The following is an 11,506-nucleotide window of genomic DNA, read 5'->3' on the forward strand; positions in this document are numbered from 1 at the left end:
TACTTGGAAGGCTCTGCTATGGTCAGTTGGGTATTAAACTTAAGAAACAGTCATGAAATTAAGAGAGTACTTTTTGGCCCGGGCGCAGTGGCTCAAGCCTGTAATCCCAGCACTTTGGGAGGCCGAGACGGGCGGATCATGAGGTCAGGAGATCGAGGCCATCCTGGCTAACATGGTGAAACCCCCGCTCCACTAAAAATACAAAAAAAAAAAAAAAAAAAAATGAGGTCAGGAGATCGAGGCCATCCTGGCTAACATGGTGAAACCCCTGCTCCACTAAAAACACAAAAAAAAAAAAAAAAATGAGGTCAGGATCGAGGCCATCCTAGTATTAACATGGTGGAAACCCCAGCCTCCAATTAAAATACAAAAAAAAACCAAAAAAAAAAACTAGCCAGGCTGAGGTGGTATAACTCCAGTCCCAGCTACTCAGGAGGCTGAGGCAGGAGAATGGCATAAACCCGCGAGGTGGAGCTTGCAGTGAGCTGAGATCTGGCCACTGCACTCCAGCCTGGGCAATAGAGTGAGACTCCGTCTCAAAAAAAAAACAAAAAAAAAAAAAACAAAAAAAAAAAAAAGAGAGAGTACTTTTTTTTTTTTTTTTGATAGAGGAGGATAAGAACAAAACACAGTATGCCCTGTTTATTGAGGAGTCCCATGCCTGCTGTACAGCCTTCCCTGATCCCTGTTCCTCAAGCTGAGATCTAGTTCTCAATTCTTGGTTCATGCCAGCCCTGGGATCATCACCTTCATCACGTCATCACTGAACTCTTTCTACTGCAGACCATTCGAGTTTATGCCTTTTCCTCTCCAATCAGATTCTAAGCAGGATCCATTCAATTTATCTTAGTCATGAGTGCATGAGTGAATGCCGGTTCTTTTCTCTTCTCTCCTGCTCATCTTCTTCCTGCTTTCCTTCCCCTACAGGCTCCTCAGGTCTACGCAGGGGCTCGCTGTCAGACTTTTCCCAGCCTACTATAAGGAAGCTATCCTACCAGATATGTGCAGACAAGTTCTTTTACTTCAAAGTTTTTGGTGAGTCTTTGGCCCTATATTGGGCAAAATTACACACAGGACGTGGGAGCCAGCTTTTCTCCAAAGTTAACTGCTCCTTCCAGGCTTGCATTGTATCATCATTATCACCAATAGCAATTCCAAGTAACAGTCATTGAGGGTTTGTTAAGTAGCAGGCCCTGGTTATTCCCTTGTTAATATCCACAATGACTCTAAGAGGCAGATACATTATCATTAACCTTTGTTACCTTCGTTTTATGGAGGAGGAACGTGACGCTCAGACAGACGACTCAATTTGTCAAGGTCATGTAATCAGTAAGTAGTGTTCGTTCGTAAGATCCAGGTTTTCCGACTGTCGAGCCAGTGCCCCTCGTCGTTTCTAGCTCTTTGGCTTCCCAGCCCACCGCTGTCCAGTGATCTCTGTTGGTGAGTTGTGTGAAATGAGGTGGGTCCTTTGATTTTTAGGGACTCTGGGGTTTTGGAAAACCAGAGTCGGCAACAGCAAGGGTTATTGCAAAATGCTCAAGAATTTCTTAAGATGTAACACATTTGGAGTTTCCTTGGATATTTAGTAAGTTACAGGTAGCACTTAGCGTATGTTAAGCATTGAGCTGCTGGTGGTGGTTACAATCTACTTTCAAGTTTCAGAAATGTCTCATTTCACACCCATTCAATGGATGGGTGCTGAACAACAGCTACATGCCAGTTCATATACTCATATAAGCAAGACCAAGTTGCCAATCTCAAAGATGTCCTGGTGAGTGGTGCATGAGCAACAAGATGAGGTCATAGTTTCAAGAAAGAGGAACTTACCCAGAAATGACTGACATAGATGAGACTGGTGCAGGCTTCCCAAAATCATTGCCAAGACCAGACACCACTTACTAAGAGTGAGAAATATAACTTTCCATGTAACCAACATTGTGTTGGCTGGTCAGTGTATTCTCTTCCTACAGAAAGCCTCTATCTGAAGTTAAATTATTCTCAGAAGGATTATCCATGAGGCTAGCATTGTGGCACAAAGAAATAATTGGACCATTGTGGCTCTGAAGTCAGACCTGCCTAAACAGAGTTCAGCTCAGCTAAGACATCCTCTCCCTTGTAAAGGACAGAAACACCCAGGTAGGCTGAGCCATTTTTTAGTTGATTGGGTTATCACCTATCTAGGAGAGAGACTCCCTTAGTTACATTCCAGTCCTAAGGATATGCCTGGCTTACCTCCCACATCTCCCCAGCATGAAGCCCAAGGGTCCTTTGTGAAGAGGTTAACTTTGGCAATTTAAATTCATTTTCCTAAGGATCAGCCTTGGAGGTCACACACTCCTAGGTCTAGAGCCCCTAAAACTGAACTCACTTAGGATGTAGGCATCTTCTCTCTAGCACTGTGGGGAGAATGGTCTTAGGTCTAACACTACCTGCTGTGCTGAATGAGACCTCAAAGCAGCCTGCAGGCATGGGAACTGTATTAATTTCATGCACTTCAACTTTTTTAGTTAAGGCAATCAAGATCTTAAGTGACTTATCTTCATGCCTTTGTAAGACTTCTCATGTAAACAAAAAACTAGAAAAAGCAATCCTGTCAATTAGATGTCTTGAGGTTTGACTTAGAAGACATCATTCTAAGCCACTGTAACCTAACATTCTAATTTAGAGGCTTGAGGCTGCGTGGTCCTGCCCTGAGTTCTTCCAGGAGAGGCCTTTTGAGAACCCTGTGGGTACCCCCGAGTTATGGTTATATGAATTCATGCTTGCCTTCTCTTCCAGAGTGTGAACATCCCTGAGGATAGGGCTATGGCCTCACCTGTGCCTCATGGTACATGTGACTATAGCACAATTCCGTACACCACTAGTGGTGGTGTGCTCAGTAACATTTGGAAATAGTAACCAGTATAAAAAGAGGGAGCAGTTTTATTTAGGGCAGTTTCCCTCCTCTTTGCTTCTGCACTTTCTTTTACCCCTGGAATCAAGGTCCCTGGGTTTTAATCTCAAACTACTATTTATTAGCTATGTGACTTTGGACAAGTAACATTTCCTCTCAGCCTCGATGTCATCATCTGCAAAATGGGACTAATTATAGTGTCTATTTCATAGGGTTGTGAAGATTAAATGAGATAATAAAAGAAGATAATATCAATAAGAAATACTGATATTGCACTTACTATAAGCAAGGCATTTTTCTAAATGTTTTACATGTATTAATTTATTTAATCTTAAGGATTTGAACACATGCAAAGGATCTAAAAATCACCTTTCTACTAATAGTAAATATCCAGTAAATGATAGATATAGTTATTATTAGTGTCACTCTCAGCTAATATTGCAGAAGAAAAAAAGCACTTGACAAACTCATTTCTACTAGGGCGTGAATGACTGACGATATGTACCTATCACTCCTCCTAGAGAATAAAATGTTTGCATCTAACTGGATATTTTTAATTGTGGCATTTGAGGCCTCAGTGGAATTTAGAAGGGAAGATATTTAATTTTTGGGGGAGCGAGTTTTAAAGGTCACAACAGGCAGTCAGGTATCTTTCAGGCATGTTAGGGGAAATAAATATTCTTCACCTGGGAAATAATTTCATAAACATTGCCTCCCTGCCTAACTGATTTAGTATATACTGAAGATCAAACAGAACTGGAATCTAGGCAAATGTTTCACAGAAACATCCAGAAATCCAGTGGAATAGTTTGTCACTTGTTCAACTTTCTGAATTTCTGGGAAGGCTGCAAAGGAGGAATGAGATGATCCTAGCCTGGGTTATAAATCTTAGATGCTGTCATCAGCCCTCAGATCATGGTTGGTTGGAGAGTGCAGGGCCTCCAGGCATTATCAGTCCTGGGGATTCCAGGCTGTTTAAGACATCGATAGGACAATTACGGGAGTTTAGCCCAAGTTTGCCAAATTTTTATTTTGCCACAAAAAAGTTCGTTGGAAAAATAAAACCACCATCTAAGGAGGGTTGGTGACCTCACACCAACATGTGCATACACTGTGTCATTTCTTTGTCATTCTGTTGCAAATCAGAGAAAGATCACCGCAAACCAGTACTAGTCCATGCATGGATCAGCATTCGGAAATGTTCTAGTCTAATACTCACCTCCTGTTTTGTAGAAAGAGGGAAATCCCGGGCCCAGGGAAGTAACCTTTTCGAGGTCGTTACTCCGATCTTTCTACCAGGCTGCACTTTGTCACTGTCTGCCCAGAGTATTTAAGTGGTTTTCTCTTTCCAGGCATGTCTCTCACCTGAGGGACCCTGTAGACGGAGAGCAGCTCAGCCAAGGGCTCTGACTCCAGGAAGGTCATCCCTCCAACCACTCCCAGGATGTGTTGCTGGGAGCCACAAGCATAGTTGGTTGCGGATGGAAGCTGGTTGGACAGCAGGGCCAGGGTGCTCCCTAGAGCCCAGATCCCTGAGATGCAGGAGTCATAAATCTGCAGTCCCACCGTGACATTGGGGAGGAAGGCTTGGTTCCCTTCTGCCTCAGCCACAGCAAAGAGAGGGGACTCAGGGCATTCAGGAAAAGGAGGGCTTTGAATCTGAGAGAGGGTCAAGGACAGAGGGAGTTAGATTTGGTCAGTAACATTCTAAAGAGCTACAAAAATGAGCCCCAGGGAGTCCCAAGGAGAGGTAGGACTGAATGTAGATGTACATTTGCTTAAAGAAGCGTTGGGGGGTGGGGGGTAAATTCTAGAGCTTTAGACACACACACACACACACACAAGCAGATAGACTTAGAGAAAGGCTGCGGTTTCCTAGAGAAGGACAAGAAGACACACAGAGTGACAGGTGGGCAGACAGACACACAAAGATTCATTGTCGTGCAAAGAGGCTAACAGCAATGGAGGCCCATCAACAGCATCGGCTCTGCAAACTCAGGCAGACACCTGACAGAGGGGCTATGGAGCGGATGGGACACGTAAACAGGAAGACACCTGGACTGGGATAGGAGATTCAGATGCAGAAACAGTCAGATACACACAGAGACAGGCACTCTGATGTAGAAGAGATAGGGACACAGGTGACACAGACACATAGAGAGACTGGTAGTCAGATGGGCACAGGCCTAGGCAGACAGGCAGATACCTGCACAGACAGACAGAAGCAGAGAGCGACGAACAGATGCAAAAGACACACGGCACAATGCCTTTGACAAAAACTCAGGCAGGAAGAAATAAGACCTGGGGCAGGTGACATAGGAGTCTAGCTAAATAATTCCTGGGCATCTTTCTGCAGAGGAACTGCTGGCTCACAGACTGAAGTTTGGTTCAAAACCGATATTCCTTGGAAACAGTTCAAATATTCATTAAAGCGGGGTTTGTGGGCTTGTGTTGCTGACAAAGGTGGGCCTGGGGCTACCTTCTCTGTGAATGTGTCCATGAAGATACATTTTGCCTCTCATGGCTTTAGTTGCCATGATTTTGAAACCATGCCCAGGCAGAAGTTGCTGGGCTTTGCTGTCCAGCAAATTTAAGGAGTGTTAGCATTGTGCAAAGGGGAGCACTGAGACCCAGAGAGAAAAAAGGCCTTGCTTTCAGTCTCTCAGCTGCTCAGAGAGAACGAGGACTAGAACAGACCCTCTAATGCCCAGGTGTGTGTTCCTTCTGCTGGGTCATGGCGCCTGTGACAGTGTCTTGAAGACACACAGCCCAGTGTGGATTCAGTCCCTCACTAAGACTTCCACCAACTTACTCCTCACCAAACCCCCCAAGACTCCGAGGAACTCACGGAGAGGGACACTGTTACCCCTTTAATATATCTCTCATGGAAGAAATTATGACCTTAGTATGTTAGAAAATGATCACTTAAGGCTGGGCGCGGTGGCTCACGCCTGTAATCCCAGCACTTGGGAGGCTGAGGCGGGCGGATCATGAGGTCAGGAGATTGAGATCATCCTGGCTAACACAGTGAAACCCTGTCTCTACTGAAAATACAAAAAATTAGCCGGGCGTGGTGGCAGGCACCTGTAGTCCCAGCTACTTGGGAGGCTAAGGCGTGAACCCGGGAGGCGGAGGGTGCAGTGAGCTGAGATTGCGCCACTGCACTCCAGCCTGGGCGACAGAGAGAGACTCTGTCTTAAAAAAAAAAAGGAAAAAAGAAAAACAAGAAAATGATCACTTAGCATATGTGAATACTGGTCCCGGTTTTCACATTTCTTGACATCTTCCGTTGTAATCAAGCACCTTGATGTGTGGTTGAAAAGCTTCTGCTTACAGTTGCTAATGAGCTTCAGACAGGAGTGTGGGGGTGTTATCTCTTCAGTGTATTCTGCTGTATGTATTGGTAACCAATAGATTAGTCTTCCAAATAACATGAGAGTCTCAGCTGTAAAGTTTAGCAGGTCAAAAAACATAGTTCTCAGATGATAACTGAAGGAATGTGGCTTCCTGGACATTTTTCTATCCCTGTTGATATTTCCTTCCGTGAACCTGTTCTTCTTATAGACTCTTTAATACCATATGGAGGATCAGTAATTACTGCATTAAAATATGTTCCGTTCTCCAGGAAAGTTTAGATGTATCTGAAACCAGGAAATTTAATATGGTCAACCACATTTGTTGAAATGTATTAGAGAAAGTATTACCTTCTCTAAACCATACTGACAAAGATTTGCCCTAATGTTTTCATATGGTCCTCTCCATTTCTGGTTTTTCTTACCTGCCTTTCCTGAGCCATAAACTGTGTAACAGTTGATGCCTGTCTCATACACATATGCATCAAAATGAGCAGATGCTATCAAGAGGCCACCTTTTCCAGCAAATGGATCAAAATCAATATCACTTTGTCTTTTCCATAATTAGTCATGATGAATGACAAACCAGCATCCATGCTTGTATTTCCAATAAAGTGTCTCATTTTGACAGTGTATGACTCAATAAGCTCTCTCTGTCCATCTGTGATTTATCTACTATAATAAATATTATGTGAATTCATAGGGATGCAGTTTGGGTCCAAACCATAATTCTCCAAAATATAGAATATATGTTGTGGCATCTTTAAATTTGCAGAATTTAAATGGCAGAAATCCAGCTGCTTTATTCATTTGACTTTTTCTTCTTATGTCAATGTTTTATTACATGTATGAATCTTTATTTTATACATACAGTATGAATGTACAAATAGAACTTAGCACATACCATCCGTTTCATAAAATTTCTTGCAATATCTTCAGAAAGAATGCTAAAAATCCAAAATGGCGACTTTCTGTAAGTTTCCTGTCTGCTGGTGAACTGACTTCCAAAAAGTGATAGCAAAGTCTTTATTTTAATTTTTTTTTTAAATTATACTTTAAGTTCTGGAATACATGTGCAGAACATGCAGGTTTGTTACATAGGTGTACATGTGCCATGGTACTTTGCTGCACCCGCCAACCTGTCATCTAGATTTTAAGCCCCTCATACATTAGGTATTTCTCCTAATGCTATCTCTCCCCTTGCCCCCCACCCCACTACATGCCCTGGTGTGTGATGTTCCCCTCCCTGTGTCCATGTGTTCTCATTGTTCAACTCCCACTTATGAATGAGAACATGTGGTGTTTAGTTTTCTATTCCTGTGTTAGTTTGCTGGGAATGATGGCTTCCAGCTTTACCCATGTCCTTGCAAAAGACATGAACTCATTCTTTTTTATAGCTGCATAGTATTTCATGGTGTATATGTGCCACATTTTCTTTATCCAGTCTATCATTGATGGGTATTTGGGTTTACCATTGTAAATAGTGTTGCAATAGTCTTTTCTATTGTGAATAGTGCTGCAATAAACATATGTGTGCATGTCTTTTTAAAGTAGAATGATTTATCCTTTGGGTATATACTCAGTAATGGGATTGTTGGGTCAAATGATATTTCTAGTTCTAGATCTATGAGAAATCACCACACTGTCCACATCCTCTCCAGCATCTGTTGTTTCCTGACTTTTTAATGATTGCCATTCTAACTGGTGTGAGATGGTATCTCATTGTGGTTTTCATTTGCATTTCTCTAATGACCAGTAATGATGAGCTTGTTTTCTTATGTTTGTTGGCCACATAAATGTCTTCCTTGAGAAGTGTGTGTTCATATCCTTTGCCCACTTTTTGATGGAGTTGTTTGTTTTTTTTCTTGTAAATTTGTTTAAGTTCCTTGTAGATTCTGGATATTAGACCTTTGTGGGATGGATAGATTGCAACAATTTTCTCCCATTCTGCAGGTTGCCTTTTCACTCTGATGATATTTCCTTTGCTGTGCAGAAGCTGTTTAGTTTAATTAGATCCCATTTGTCAATTTTGGCTTTTGTTACCATTGCTTTTGGTGTTTTAGTCATGAAGTCTTTGCCCATGCGTATGTCCTGAATGGTATTGCCTAGGTTTTCTTCTAGGATTTTTATGGTTTTAGGTTTTGCATTGAAGTCTTTAATCCATCTTGAGTTAATTTTTGTATAAGATATAAGGAAGAGGTCCAGTTTCAGTTTTCTGCATATGGCTAGCCAGTTTTCTCAACACCATTTATTTAACAGGGAATCCTTTTCCCATTTCTTGTTTTTGTCAGGTTTGTAAAAAATCAGATGGTTGTGGATGTGTGGTGTTATTTCTGAGGTCTCTGTTCTGTTCCTTTGGTCTATATATCTGTTTTGGTACCAGTACCATGCTGTTTTGGTTACTGTAGACTCGTAGCATAGTTTGAAGTCAGGTAGCATGATGCTTCTGGCTTTGTTCTTTTTGCTTAAGATTGTCTTGGCTCTACGGGATCTTTTTTGGTTCCATATGAAATTTAAAGTAGTTTTTCTGATTCTATGAAGGCAGTCAATGGCAGCTTGATGGGAATAGCATTGAATCTATAAATTACTATGGGCAGTATGGCCATTTTCATGATATTGATTCTTCCTATCCAGGAGCATGGAATGTTTTTCCATTTGTTTGTGTCCTCTGTCATTTCCTTGACCAGTGGTTTGTAGTTCTCCTTGAAGAGGTCCTTGATGTCCCTTTTAAGTTGTATTCCTAGGTATTTTATTCTCTAGCGAAGACTTTATTAAAGCAGACAGAACTTCAGGAGCTGCCATGAGCAGCAGACACCTGTTTAGGGTGCACGGCAACTGTGTCCCCCAAATCCATACATTGAAACATGATCACCAACGTGATGGTGTTAGGAGGTGGAAATTTTGGGAGGTGCTTAGGTCATGATAGCAGAACCTTGATGAATGGAATTAGTTCCTTTATGAAAGAGGCTCCAGGTAGCTGCTGGTCCCTTTCTGTGACTTGAAGGCACAGCAAGAAAGTGCCACCTATGAACCAGAAAGTGGGCCTTGACCAGACATGGAATCTTCTAGCACCTTGATCTTTGACTTCCTAGACTTCAGAACTGTTAGAAGTAAACTTCTGTTGTTTAAAAGCCACCCAGTTAAGGGCATTTTGTTACAGCAGCCTGAAGAATCTAAGACAAGTGATGGCATGGGATGTAGGTAATTGCATCTGATGATCATGGGCCAGAATCAGTGTGATCTAGTCCCTTCTTTTAATGATGATGATTACTAAAGGAATCATCACTTACTATGTGCCAACCCGTGTACCAAGTACTGGATATGCATTAACTCAGGGATCAGCAAGCTATGGCCCATAGTACAAATCTAGCCTGCTGCCTATTATGTCTATTGCAATACAGCCACACTCATTTGTTTATGTATTGCCCAATGGCTTCTTTCTCACTAGAATGGCAGACTTGAGTACCTGTGAGAAAGACCATTTGGTTTGAAAAGCCTAAAATGTTTACTCTGGCCCTTTATGGAGAAAGCTTATTGGCCTCTGCTTTAAACCTAACTTTTAGTTTACAAGTAATTTTTTGTTGCTGAATAACAAGTTACTACATTTAGCAACTCAAAGCAACACAAATCTTATAATTTCCATGAGTCAAGAGTCAGCACAGGGGTTGTCTGCTCATGGTCTTTCATGACTTAAATCAAGTTATTGTGTGGAGCTTCAATCTCATCTGAGGCTCAAGGTCCTCCTCCAAACTCTTTCAGGTTGTTGATTGAATTCATTTGCCTGCTATTTGCAAAGCTGTGGTGCCCATTTCCTGGCCAGCTGTCAGCCAGGGACTGACTTAGAAGCCACCATTAGGTCCTTGCCATATGGCCACATCTCTCATAACAAGGTAGCTTACCCCTTCAAGACAAGCAGGAGAATGTGTCTGCTGCTTCAAATCTCTTTTATGGACTCACCGACTTTTGGTTTATATTCTAAGGGTGAGATAATGACAGAACTTTGAGATACCCACCCAATATATAACTTAAGAACAGTTTTTAATTATAATTTTTCTTTTTTATAGAGATGAGGTCTCACTTTATTGCCAAGGCTGGTCTCGAACTCTTCGACTCAAGTGATTCTCCTGCCTTGGCCTCCCAAAGTGCTGGGTTGCAGACATGAGCCACCATGCCTATCCTAAGAACAGTTTTAAAATCAATGAAACAGTAATTTTAGGAAATGTTATAATTTTAACTTACTAAACTGTCTTTTTCATTATACAATAAATAAATATATGTGAACCCCTACAGAACCCAAATCTTGAATTATGCAAATAAAATAATTGAAATCTTCCCATTTTAACACTTAGCGAAAATTTTCAGGATAAATAGAGTGATGGTTGTGACAAGAGAAGAGATAGGAAGGGAAAAAACAATAGTTCTGGAAACATTAGGTAAGTAAGGTAAGGATGTTTGGACATGGAGAGGAGTGGTGGAGTAGGGTGGACAAGATGACTTTAAAAGGCACTTCCAATGTTGAGATTCTGTGACTCTTGGAAAACAGGTTCCAGGAAGGTTCTGGAGGCTTGGGATACAGAATAGATGAAAAAAGGCAGACATGAATCAGGTGGAGGAGCAGGATGTTCACAAATGGGAAACAACTGATCTTGTAAGTTTGTCAAGCAGCTATTGGGGAAGTCACATCCTGCTCATCCTTCAATAGCTTAAGGACATTAAGAGCAGATTGGCCAAGAAGAAGTTTCACTTAGAGTTACAGCCTCTCAAAAACCCAGAAGTTACCTATGGCCTTTCTGAAGGCAACTTGTATATCCTTCTTTAGACTTTGGATCAAAAGTTTTAGCATAGGAATAAAGACGGTGCAGGACATGATACCAACTTGTCTTCTTTCAGTGATTTATCTAAGATACTTCACATGTCTGAAGATGAGGATCCTAAAGGAAGGTCATAGCAGTTAGGTGGGAGGCACAAGTGGATGGATAAAACCTTGGCTTTGCCGCTTGATGACTTCACCCTCAAAGCCCTGATGATTAGCAGGCAGGAGATCAGGATGACCCTAGTGCCAGCTGTAATCATAAAAATTGTCAAAGAACACAAGGATTATCTTGCTGTTTCCTGAAGTATGTCAAATGAGCTTCAGCAGGGGCAGGATGTGACAGAATTTGATCTAATTGTCATCACAGAAGAAGTGGGCAAATGTGCAGATGGTGTTGAAAGTGGCTCCTGATAGTCCTCAGGTGTAGGTATTCACCACATTCACCAT

The 11,506-nt window shown here is 41.8% G+C and overlaps 1 pseudogene; it reads right to left on the reverse strand.

Annotated features, from left to right (window-relative positions):
* Positions 1-850: 850 nt before the first annotated feature.
* Positions 851-7,276, reverse strand: LOC101008449 (annotated as a pseudogene).
* Between the last annotated feature and the right edge of the window lie 4,230 nt (positions 7,277-11,506).

This window comes from Papio anubis, chromosome 12, assembly GCF_008728515.1.
Source record: "Papio anubis isolate 15944 chromosome 12, Panubis1.0, whole genome shotgun sequence".
Taxonomy (NCBI): domain Eukaryota; kingdom Metazoa; phylum Chordata; class Mammalia; order Primates; family Cercopithecidae; genus Papio; species Papio anubis.